Raw genomic sequence first — 11163 nt, 5'->3', positions numbered from 1 at the left:
TGGGTATCCCACACATGTGAATACAAATCGATACTTTAAATTTCTAGAATATTTTCTGTCTTGTGAAGTCCTCCTTATGGGTCAAAATTCGTAGCATACAATTGCAGGGAACCGAAGGCACTGTATTTATTTAAGCAGTTAGAAATTTCATACAAAGAATTAGGCACCTCCAGAATTGTTAGATGTGCTGAAGGAGCAAGCTTTAGGGTGGGCTTTTGTGGAATTGGTCGACCCGGGGAGCTTCTACTTCTGCCACAATCAAAGAAAAATCAGGAGGTTACCACTGGGAACTATTGACTTTAAAACTGGAATCAGGAAGCCACTTCAGAGGTCTTCACAACTGTCGTTATCAACCATAAATCTAGTGATTAGGAAACTTCATTTTGCTGCACAAAAATCCCCAATCCCCGTAGCTATGCTTGCCAGGATGTGGGGAAATGGACTTCACCTCACTTCCACCTTATAAATCTTATAGGTGTATCTAAATGCATATCGTGTTAGTTGGGTAAAAGAAGCCGTATTTAGAACAGAAGTGGGATAAGCTTGCTCTCTGTGCTGGGGAAATCCCACCTTTGCATTCTTTTTGGGTAGCCCACTTTAAGAGGGAATGAAATAGTGTATTTGGGGATGATAGACATGATGACAAAGGAACCAAAAACTGTATTATGTAAGGAGGAGTTGGAGGATCTGGGGATATGTAGCTGGGAGAGAGAAAACTCAAGAAGGCTCTGCCAGCTTTTGCTAGATATTAGAAAGGTTAAGTTCTTTAAGGTCCTTAAGGGTAGGGTGAAAGCTATGGGAGACAGAATTCAATGAACATTAAGAAGAAGTTTCTACTAGTCAGAGCTGTGGAATGATTGGGCTGTTCTGAAGTTTTCCAACTTTAGAAGTACCCAACCATGATTTACATGACCAAGTAATAAGGATGTTGTGAAAAATATTGTATTTTTAGATCCTGGAGACTTGAATATGAATTAATTATGAAGTTGGTTAATTTGGACAAAGCCCTTCTCTTTCCTCAATTTTCCAGGTTAACTGTGTCTATATCAATGCTGGATTTAGAAAGAAATGTGGTTGAACACATCTTCTCTTTCAGGATCCAAAGTGAGATCTTACGAAGAAGGGAGGCTATAAGAAATTCAGGGAAGGGACAGGACATAACATCATCAGGGGTCAGAGAAACAAATAACAAATAACAAATAACAAATAACAAATAACAAATAACACCATCAGGGGTTAGAGAAGAAGAAGAAACATCAGTACCTACTCTGAAAGAGACATGAAGAACACATCCTATGGGACATTTGGGCAGAACTGGGGTTTCACTGAGGGGTGTCATGGGGTTTGGTATAAATAATAATAGTTACTAAATATTGACCATACGGTGTGTGTGATATAGATCATTAAATATCACAGCATCTTTTTTTGAAAACTCCTTGATTTACACACGAGGAAAATGAAGCCCAGAACGTCCAAAAGACTTGTCCAAGGCAACAGGGTCACTAAGGGGCGGAGCCAGGGTTTGGCCCCTAGAGCCCATGCTTATGCACTCCGTGATACCATGATCTATGTCCAAGTTAGGAAAGAATAAAAATGCAGCTGGTAATGGAGCCTAGGCTGCTAACAATCTGATTGTGCAGCAGAGCCAAGAGGGTAAGGATGGGCAAATACCAGAATCTCATGGGCAAGGAGCCATCCATTTTTCCTTCTATAATCAGGAGAGCACAGTCAAATCTACATGTAGCCAAGGAATGCTATTTTTGAGACATCTTTAATAACTGATTTCAGCTCCGTTTATTCTAGTTACAGTTTTTCATCCATAAAATAGAAATAAAAGTAATTGCTTCAAAAGGTTCATCTGAGGATTCATTAATGTATATAAAAGTGTTTGTCTGGAGTGGTGTTGTTAAATCAAAGGGAGTTGACTGAGCACCCAAACCAGGAGTTGTTTTGCCCTTAAGGAGATATTCTTAGTCTTGGGCCATCTAGTCGGTTAGAGGAACAATGGAATAAGAAACATTTTTGAATTCTGGGCAGGCCTTTATTAAAAAAAGAAAAAAAAAAAAAAAGAAATTTCACCTGTGAATGCTATTTGAGTCAACCCATAGTTCTATCCCAACAGGCAGGGGACGTAGAGAGTTCAGTTTGCGTTCAGGTTAAAACACCTCGGTGTAATGTGTTTTTCTGTGTGGTCACTATTTTTGTAAAAGAATAAGCAGCTGCTTATGTGATATGATCTGACAGATAGGGAAAGGCCTTCTGTCCTTCAATCTTTCTTTTTTCCACCTGACATAGAGTCTGAAATTCCATTTTAAGAAATCTGTCCTTGAATTAAAGCAGTGATTCTCAGACTTTGCTATGTATCAGAATCGCCTGAAAAACTTATTTAAAATATTGACCCTGGGACCTCGGGGTCAGACTCTGGGGTTGACGCTCAGGCAACTGTATGTTTCACTAGATGAGTCTAATGCCCAGCAAAGTTTGAGAAACCCCAGATGAAGGCATTATATCTATAGAAGTCTCCTATTAAGTTTTAAGGTTTCTCTCTGGGAGATTGCCATGGTTCTCAAATTATGATTTCTACCTCCTTATTCTACTCTAACTGGTCTTGCCAATATCAGCAGTGAGCTCTTTGCTGTCACCTGTAATGGATTCTTTTCCATCTTCATATATGATGGTGCCTGTCCTCAGTATTTGAGGGTGTTGATTATTCCTCCTTTCTTCATCTCTGAGAGACACCAAACTCTCCTGAGTTTTTGCCTTTCCTTGACTTCTCGTCTGTCTATGATGCTGGTTTCTCCTCAGTTCAACTCCAAATATGGAAGTTCTTCAGGGCTTGTGGCCAGGACCACTGCTCTTCTCTGTATACCCTTTTCCTGGACTTAAGTGCATAATGGCCAGCAATTTTCAAATTTTGACCTCTTACCTAATCCTCTCTCCCCAGCTCTGGTTTTGCATCACTGACCACCTACTTGATAGATCTACCTGAGTATCTCATGATAATCTCAAACTCAATATGTGGGAAATGATTCCTAGACTCCTCCCACCCCCTATCTGTCTCCAGTTTCCACTTCTCAAAAATGGTACCACCATCCACCCAGTTACTCAAATTGGAACCTAGAAGTCATGGTAATTCCTGGTTCTCTTTCATCACCTGCATCTGCTCCATCAGCAAGCCATGTCCATGTCTTCTCAAATGGTTCTTGAATCTTCCCATCTCCCTATCCACCCCGATCACTACCCAGCAAGTCACCATCCTTTTCTCTCACAATACTTCCTGGATCCCTGCTTCATCTCTTACCCCCTTTATATCATTTTCCAGGAAACAGAACTTTCTTTTAGATAACTCCAAACATAAATCATTAAACTATTCAGTGGCATTCCACTGCATTTAGAATAAAAATGATTCCTTACCTGCGTCTGCAAGGTACCCATTAATTTCTTCCTTGTCTTGGTCTATAAGGCTCCTTATTTTCATTCTTTTCTAAAGATTTTATTTATTCATTTGACACACAGAGAGAGCAAGCTTATGAGAGTGAGCATAAGCAAGGGATGCAGCAGACAATGAAAGAGGGAGAAGCAGGCTTCCCACTGAGCTTGGAGCCTGCCTAATGCAGGGCTTGATCCCGGGACCCTGGGATCATGACCGGAGCCAAAAGCAGAAGCATAATGACTGAGCCAACCCGGGGGCCCCTGAAGGCAGACCCTTACACCCAGGCACACTGGCTCTTTATTCTCTAGTTCACTACATTGCTCACAGTATTAAAGCACACTGATTTTCTTTAAGTTCCTCAAATACTCCAAATTATTATCTTCCTCAGGGCCTTTGCACATACTGTTCCTTCTGCCTGGAATGATCTTCACCTCAATGACATAGTTTATTTGTTTACCTTTCAGAGCTTAGTTTAAATGTTGCCTTCTGTAATTATTCGCTCTGTTATTCCCCCATTAATTTGTCATAGTGCTGTGGATTTTATAATTGCTTATTCATTTGTTTGTTTGTTTGTTGTCTATCTCCCTCTCTAGAATATAATTCCATGGATTTAGGAACTATGTATACATATCTGGTCTCTAAAAGAGGGTCTGGCATATATTACTTGCTCAACAAAAATCTGCTAAATAAGGGGTACCTTTGTGGCCCAGTCGGTTGGGATCTGACTCTTGGTTTTGGCTCAGGTCATGGTCTCAGGGTTGTGGGATTGAGTCCCTCATCAGGTTCCACACTCAGCACGGAGGTCAGGTATAAATGGAAGGCAGTTAGGTTCACACAGTAATGTCATACAGTAACAGTTAACTTTCTTACATGCATTGTAAATTAGTGTAACATTTTTATTGGATGATTTGGCCATTTCTCTTGAAATTTAGAATGTGCCTTACCTTTGACCCAATACTGTTTTGAAGTAGAAATTTTAGGAACTCATCTTAAAATAATACTTTCACAATATATAGTGCATATTTATATATGGATATATATTCAAATATATTGGTATATACCCATATATGATGTATATTCGTATATGTCATATATGTTTAGTTTGTCTTTTTTTTAGTGAAAAAAACTGAAAACCATCTGATTATGCAATTAAATAGTGATACATTCATACAAAGAAATACTATGCAGCTATTAAAAAGAACACTGGTCTAGATTTATGTATTCTGTTTGGGACAGATATATTCTTTGATACATTGTTAAATTGAACAGATTTAACTGAATGGCATGTGTAACAAGATCCCCCTCCTTTTTTTTTTTTTTTTTTGTAAAGATGCAAGTATTTATAAACTGCATAAATATGTTCAGGCATGCCTGGAAAAATAAGAAAATGACTGAACATCTTAACTATGACTATATTGGGGAAGTTGGATTGGAAAACTTTCCCTTTTTACATTGTACATTTATGTTTCATACATTTCCGAATTGTTTGAATTTTTTTAACCACAAATGTGTATTGTTCTGTAATTAGAGAGAGAGAGAGAAAGAGGGAGAAGAAGGCAGGAGGGAGGACAGGGAGGAAAGGGGAGGGAGGGAGAAGGAGGGAGGACTGGGAGGAAGGGAGAGAGAGGGAGACAAATGATCACTGTCTCCTGCATTTTGCCATCTTAGTTGGAATCAGCCTGGAAGGTCAGACCACTATAGGGTCAAGGGTTCAGGGGCTCCAGGACCCAGGACCCAGGACCCGGCCTTTCCCCTCTCCCTCTCTACCCCAAGAAGGGGAGGCACTTTGGCATCCCATGTTTTTGTAAGGATTAAATGAGATGAAGGTAGTGAGAAGCCTTTATCAGCTATAAAGCTCTTTCAAATACAAGAGATGATAATCACAATCAAAGTCCACTTCCCATCGCCGGCAGGGCTGGCTGGCGACTGTAGAAATCCCCCCTTCCCACCCACGGAGAGCCTGTGCTCTGCGGGGACTTGCAGTGCCCATCACCCAGAACAGCCCTGCCTCCCCCCCCCGCGCCCCCCACCCCGGCCCTCCGGGAGCCGGGCCTGTCTCCCGCTCCATCCCTTCACCCGGCCCCGGCCCAGCCGCTTCCCAGCAGAGCTTGGCTGTTCCTTGAACTTTCAGTGTTGGTTCGATTTCCTCCAGTGGTACCACATGCTGCTGTGCAAACAGAACACGTGGTCGGGCCAAACAAAGGAACATGTGTGCTGCAAACCATCCCCCCCTATCACGGGAGCTCGAGCTCCGCCAGGAGAGGGCCCGGCCGGCGCGCGGTAATTTTTCCCTGCGGTCGGAGCGGCCGCCGCTCTCCGGAAGCGGCGGGGCCGGAGGGGGGGTGCGGCGGGGGAGGGGGCCGGCCCGCACCGCGCCGCGCCCCGCAGCCAGCGCGCCGCCGGGGCCCCCGCGCCCCGCCAGCTGCTGCGGCTGCATTTCACCTCCGCCGGGCCGCTGAGGGGACTGCCTGTTCAAAGATCGCTCCCCCGGGGCGCCGGCAGGGGGAGGGGGCGCAGCCCTGTATACAGCTGTCAAAACGTCTAGGACGCGAGGCGCAGGCACATCTGCACGAGCCCGTCTCCGGCTGGGGGCCACGCGGGGAGCGCCTCCAACCTATCAGTGTAATGGCGAGCGGTAATTGCATTAGGATTAGTTATCTCCTGCGCTCTGCTCATTAGCCCCGAGGATGGCTCGCATCCAGCGAGAGGGTGGCACGCGGAGAGCGAGAGGATGTGCGCCTAACAGGTCGCGATAATGAAAGACTTGCTCTCCCCGAGTTGGCTCCCCCCCGCCAGCCTCCCCTCCCGGCCCCCTACTCGCCTCCTCCGTCTTCCTCTAAACCTCATTTCCTGACTTTTTCCTGAAGGTCTTATGAAATGCGCAATTTAGGAAGATTGCAGTGAAAACAAATCTCGTCTGGCTGGAGGTGGGGGAGGGAGGCTGCGGAGGGCGCGGGGCCCGATTGCCCGAGTCCGGGGGAGGCAAGAAAGCGGGTGGCGTTGGCTGACGCCGAGGCCAGCGGCTCGGGAATGCCTCGGGGCTTCTCCTGGCGGGGTGGCCGCGGCCACGTTTTCACTTCCTTCCCCGCGCGAGGGAGAGGCGGCGATTTCCACGCATTGGGATGCCGGGGAGCCCCCCCCCCCAGATTGAGGGAACTCTCGGGCCGGCACCCACCGGGGCTGAGCCGGCTGCTCCCTGCTGTGAACTCCTGAGGCCCTCGGGGTGGCTGCATGGACCCAGGACCCAGGACTGACTTGTTGGATGTCTGCCCCGGGAGAGGGGACCCGGTCATTATACTCTTCACCGCACCTAGCACAGGGGCATACAGTTGGTGCTCAAAAATGCATAATGGGTAATAAGAGTCTTTTTTTTTTTTTTTTAAAGTCAGAGGAATCGCCCTCAATCCCCCTCAATTATGGCAGGCAAGCAGGCTTCCTAGCAGTATGACCAATTCCAGGTGACCTCACTTTTCCAAATGCGTTCTTCTCATCTGCAAAACAGGATTAACAATATACCCGTAAGCTTATTCACGCACGCCTACATCACCGCAAAAAACTCGAACGCGTAGTGGGTGCTCAGCGGATGTTAGTTCCTCCGCATGTCTTGCTTTATTCAGCCCTAAGATGGGGATTAAAAAAAAAAAAACAAAAAACTCTTTGATGTCTCAGGAGGAGGTAATTAATGTTCTCTTAACCCATCTGAAAGGGCCAATAGAGTACAAAGTTGTTTTATAATTAAGAAATGTATCAAACCCCGTGCAGGACTAATTGCTGTGCAAATTTGATTGAGGCCTGTGAGGACAAGATTGCCTTTAATGGGTTGTAGCGGAGGGGGATTATTTAATATTCTTCGGGGAAGTTCCAATGCGCAAGTCTGAGTACCAGAGATTGCGTCACCAACCATTAGGAGCCCTACTCAATGGTTTAGAGTGAATACACCAGGGCTTTGCTTAAATAATTATTTTGAAACTGGAAGGTTTATTGAGAGTTCAGGGTTCAGATTTAGAAATGTCAGAAATAGAGTTTTATTTGTTTCCATTGCACATAATGAATTGCCCTTTAAATAATGAAGCAATGAAAATGCCAAGTCCCACATACTCCAATGGATTGCCAAATGTTGAATTAGGCCCCTGTGAGACCAAGGCTTCAAAGCCACATACATTAGAGAATTGGGGCAGTTACAATTTCTACAGAAATCATTGATCCAGAGGGAACCCAGTGAGGGCACACCTCTCACCAAATCTATAGTCTAAACTTTTCAACTTCTACTTTAGTGTCATGGGAATACTTGGCGATCTTTGTCATGGAGTACCTGGAACAATACTTTCCTGGAGCGGCCACTGAGAGAAGCTTCTAGAACAGCCTATGTGTGTTCCGTTTGTTTGCATGGAAGAAATATACTCTCCCCTTGACAGGACCATGTGTATGTATTCAAGCTAGGGCCGAGTGGAAATTAAGGGTGTGATGGGCTCCCTTCCTTGTGGTCTGAGGTCACTGGTGCAGCTTCTCAGAGATGAATCCAAAAGGACTCGAGTGGCTTTACCTCCTGGACTCCTTTTTCTCCACCACTCACAGGGCCTCAGAACACATCTTTTTCCTTATACCCCAATTCTCTCCCTGTCCCTTCTTCATCCTCTCCACCTAGGAGATTTCTTCTCTCTGTATCTCAGGCTAATTCACCCATATTTCTCCTGGACTACATGACTGTCTGCCTCCATCTGGGATGTTGTCTCTGAATTATCATTTTTCTCCCAAGTATTTCTTTTTTCACTGGAACTTCACTTGGCTTATTTCTGCTTTCAGTCACAGTCCAGTCTTCTAGATATGGCAACTAAATACTCATTTGAGTGTGTTCCTTTTCTGGTGTATTTTCTAGGATTCTCTTTCCTTTTACTGCCTGTCTTATTTGTCCACATCCGCTGTGTCCATTGTGACATTATGCAGTGGTCGCTTGATCCCCCCCCCCCAAATCAGACTTCTTTAGTCTGCCCCGCCCATTGCAAAGGCAATGATCCATTCTGACCCTACCCTCCTTTGTTTATCAATCTCTCCTAAAGACCGTGCAGGCCTATGTCAGCTAGCACTTTTCTAAGTCTTTGTAAATGTCTCTAATTATTTTTTTTCTCACCTGTGTCCTCTCTGCCACCCTTCCTCTTCTTTCTCCCAAAATACATGCAGGCCTCAAAAACCAGAGCTGACATTTGTTGAGTACTTACTGTGCCTTTGAATGCTCCAATCAGCCCTGTAAACAAGGTGCATTGATTATTTCATTTTTAGAGGAAGAGCCAAGGCTAAGATAGTTGATATGTGTCAAATCCTGGTCTGCTTGAGTCTAAGCTCTTAACTGGGTGGCTCTACTGCCCAAGGTTTGGGTCTCTGCTCTGAATCCCTGCTCCTCTGTCATTACCCTGCAGACTTCACCATGTCTGCATGTCCCAACTGATCCTGAATGCAAAGGTACTGTATGGATTAGCTGACCACTTTCCCCTTCTTCCAGACTGTCACAGAACCATTTTCCCAGGACAAAGGTGTGACCCCTACAACCCTTTTTTCTTTCCCTTGCTTACCTTGGTCGACTCCTCATCCTCTTAGACTCAAGGCTTGACCATATTTCTTCTGTAATGTCTCTTGACTATTTTAAAAATTCTGCCCTCCCTACTGTCCCTTAATAGGGACATTTAAAGGTCCCCTGTTAGAATGAACACACTATCCTAATATTCTCTCACTTGCTATTTTTGGCTGTTGGTTTGCACCTAACTCATCCCATTCATCATGGCCAAAATAGTCTGGTCCACATTCACAAAGTTTTCCTTTAAGAATTCTAATGATTTCTCTTTCCTTGCAATAAATCGATACCCCTTAACTTGTTACTCAAGTTCTCTATGGTCTGGTCCCGCAACTTTTCATTCTATATCACCTCCGTATTTCTAAGTAGCCCCTTAGCTCTGTTTTAATTAGTTAATTACTTGATTAGTTGATATCCTGCCTTTTGCTGAAAAGGCCTTGAAACCCCTGTTGCAACCTCATCTGCATGAACCCAGGACAATGACATTCTGGTGTAGTTTTCAAGTTCATGAGCAATGGGCCGCGATTCCAAGTCCAGCTCCGCTTTTGTTACTTGGGAGAGCTTGAGCAAGGTTCCTCCTTTCCCCCCTGACTTCCGCATAATGAGGAGGTATCCTGAAGGCTAATTAGGGAAATAGATGCTTATATCCATTGGTGGTAAAGCGAAGCCCTTCAATAAGTAGTAGCTATAATTAGTCCTTTATCTTCCCCTAATATTCTTGGTGAATTTCTGATTCTGTGCCTTTGGTTATTATCCCCTCCTTGTGGAATTTCCCTCTTCCCTCCTTATCTACACTAATTAAAATACTCCCATTCCAAGTACATTCACCCCACTGCTTCAGGGGTCCCCTCCACTCCCCACCCAGCCCCGACTCCCCTGGAAGGGGCTTTTCTCTGATTTTGGCACTTAGGACAGATACCATGCAAATTGTATACCGTCTTGGGCCATCCTTTACCTGCCCCAGGCACCTCCTTCCACACTCAGCCAGCCGCCTTAGGGTGTCCGTGAGAGCTCCAAGCACCCCTCATGGAGGAAGATGGGGAAATGTTAAAAGGATAGAACAATGGGGTTGAGGGGGAGGGAAGTAAGTGTATTAAACAGGAAAAGTCAGGGAGGGTGTCAGACATCCGCTTTCTTCCTTCCTTTCTGCCTTTCTTGGACAAAATAAGTCACGCGTTTCACTGATATCTTCAACAAGCACAATCGAAGGATGTGATCAAAACATAACTCAGTTTTGTTTCCCACTGCCCGTTCAAAGTTTATTCAGTTGGGATAGTTTTTCTGCCCCTGGATATGGGTGGGTCTGACTAGTAAAAACAAACAAACAAACAAACAATGAAGATAGAAGTTACATACAATGGTATGCATAGATCTTAAGTGTTCAGTTTGATGAGTTCAATAACCCTATATACCTGTGAAACCACCTCCTCCACACAAGATACAGGGCATTTCCACTTCTCCAGAAAGTACCTTCATTTCCTCTTTCCAGATATCTACTTCCTACCACCTCTAACCCCATCCTGCTTTCCCACACAAGCCCAGTGGTAATTTCTTTCATAATATGTTAATTTCCCCTGTTCCAAACAGGAGAATGGAAATGCGGTATGTACTCTTTGCTATTCTTCTGTATTCTGGCTTCTTTAGCTCCACAAAATGACTTTGAGTTTCACCCATGTCGGTTGCCTCTATCAGTGCTTTGCAAACTCCTTATTTTGTATTGCATTGTATTGTTGTGTGGCTCTGTTGTATTTTGCAGACGTATTCTATTGTGTGAACTCCAATCTGCTTATCCACTCTCCTGGCAACTGACACTTGGGTTGTTTCTAGATTTTCGCTACTATGAGTAAGACTGCTATGGATATGTTTGTGCAAGTCTTTTTGTGGACACGTTTTTTTATTTATTTTGGGATGAATACCAGGAGTAGAATTGCCGGCTCAAAGAGTAGATTAATGTGTGATGAAAACTATTCCACTGGGAGGTTGGCCCATAGAGCAAGAGATCTGTATGGCCAAGATGGAATCACTTCATCACGTGCTCCATGTGGGGCTTGGTTTTCAGTGCATTGTTTTCTTTTTGAACTCTCGTTGCAGTTGAATCTTCATGTTTCCAGCCATTTGTCTACTTTTATTAAATATTTACAGAGAATCTCCTAAGGATCTGGGG

This window comes from Enhydra lutris, unplaced genomic scaffold (assembly GCF_002288905.1).
Source record: "Enhydra lutris kenyoni isolate GAN:26980312 unplaced genomic scaffold, ASM228890v2 scaffoldscaffold34, whole genome shotgun sequence".
Taxonomy (NCBI): Eukaryota; Metazoa; Chordata; class Mammalia; order Carnivora; family Mustelidae; genus Enhydra; species Enhydra lutris.
Note: the sequence above shows the minus strand (reverse complement) of the source record.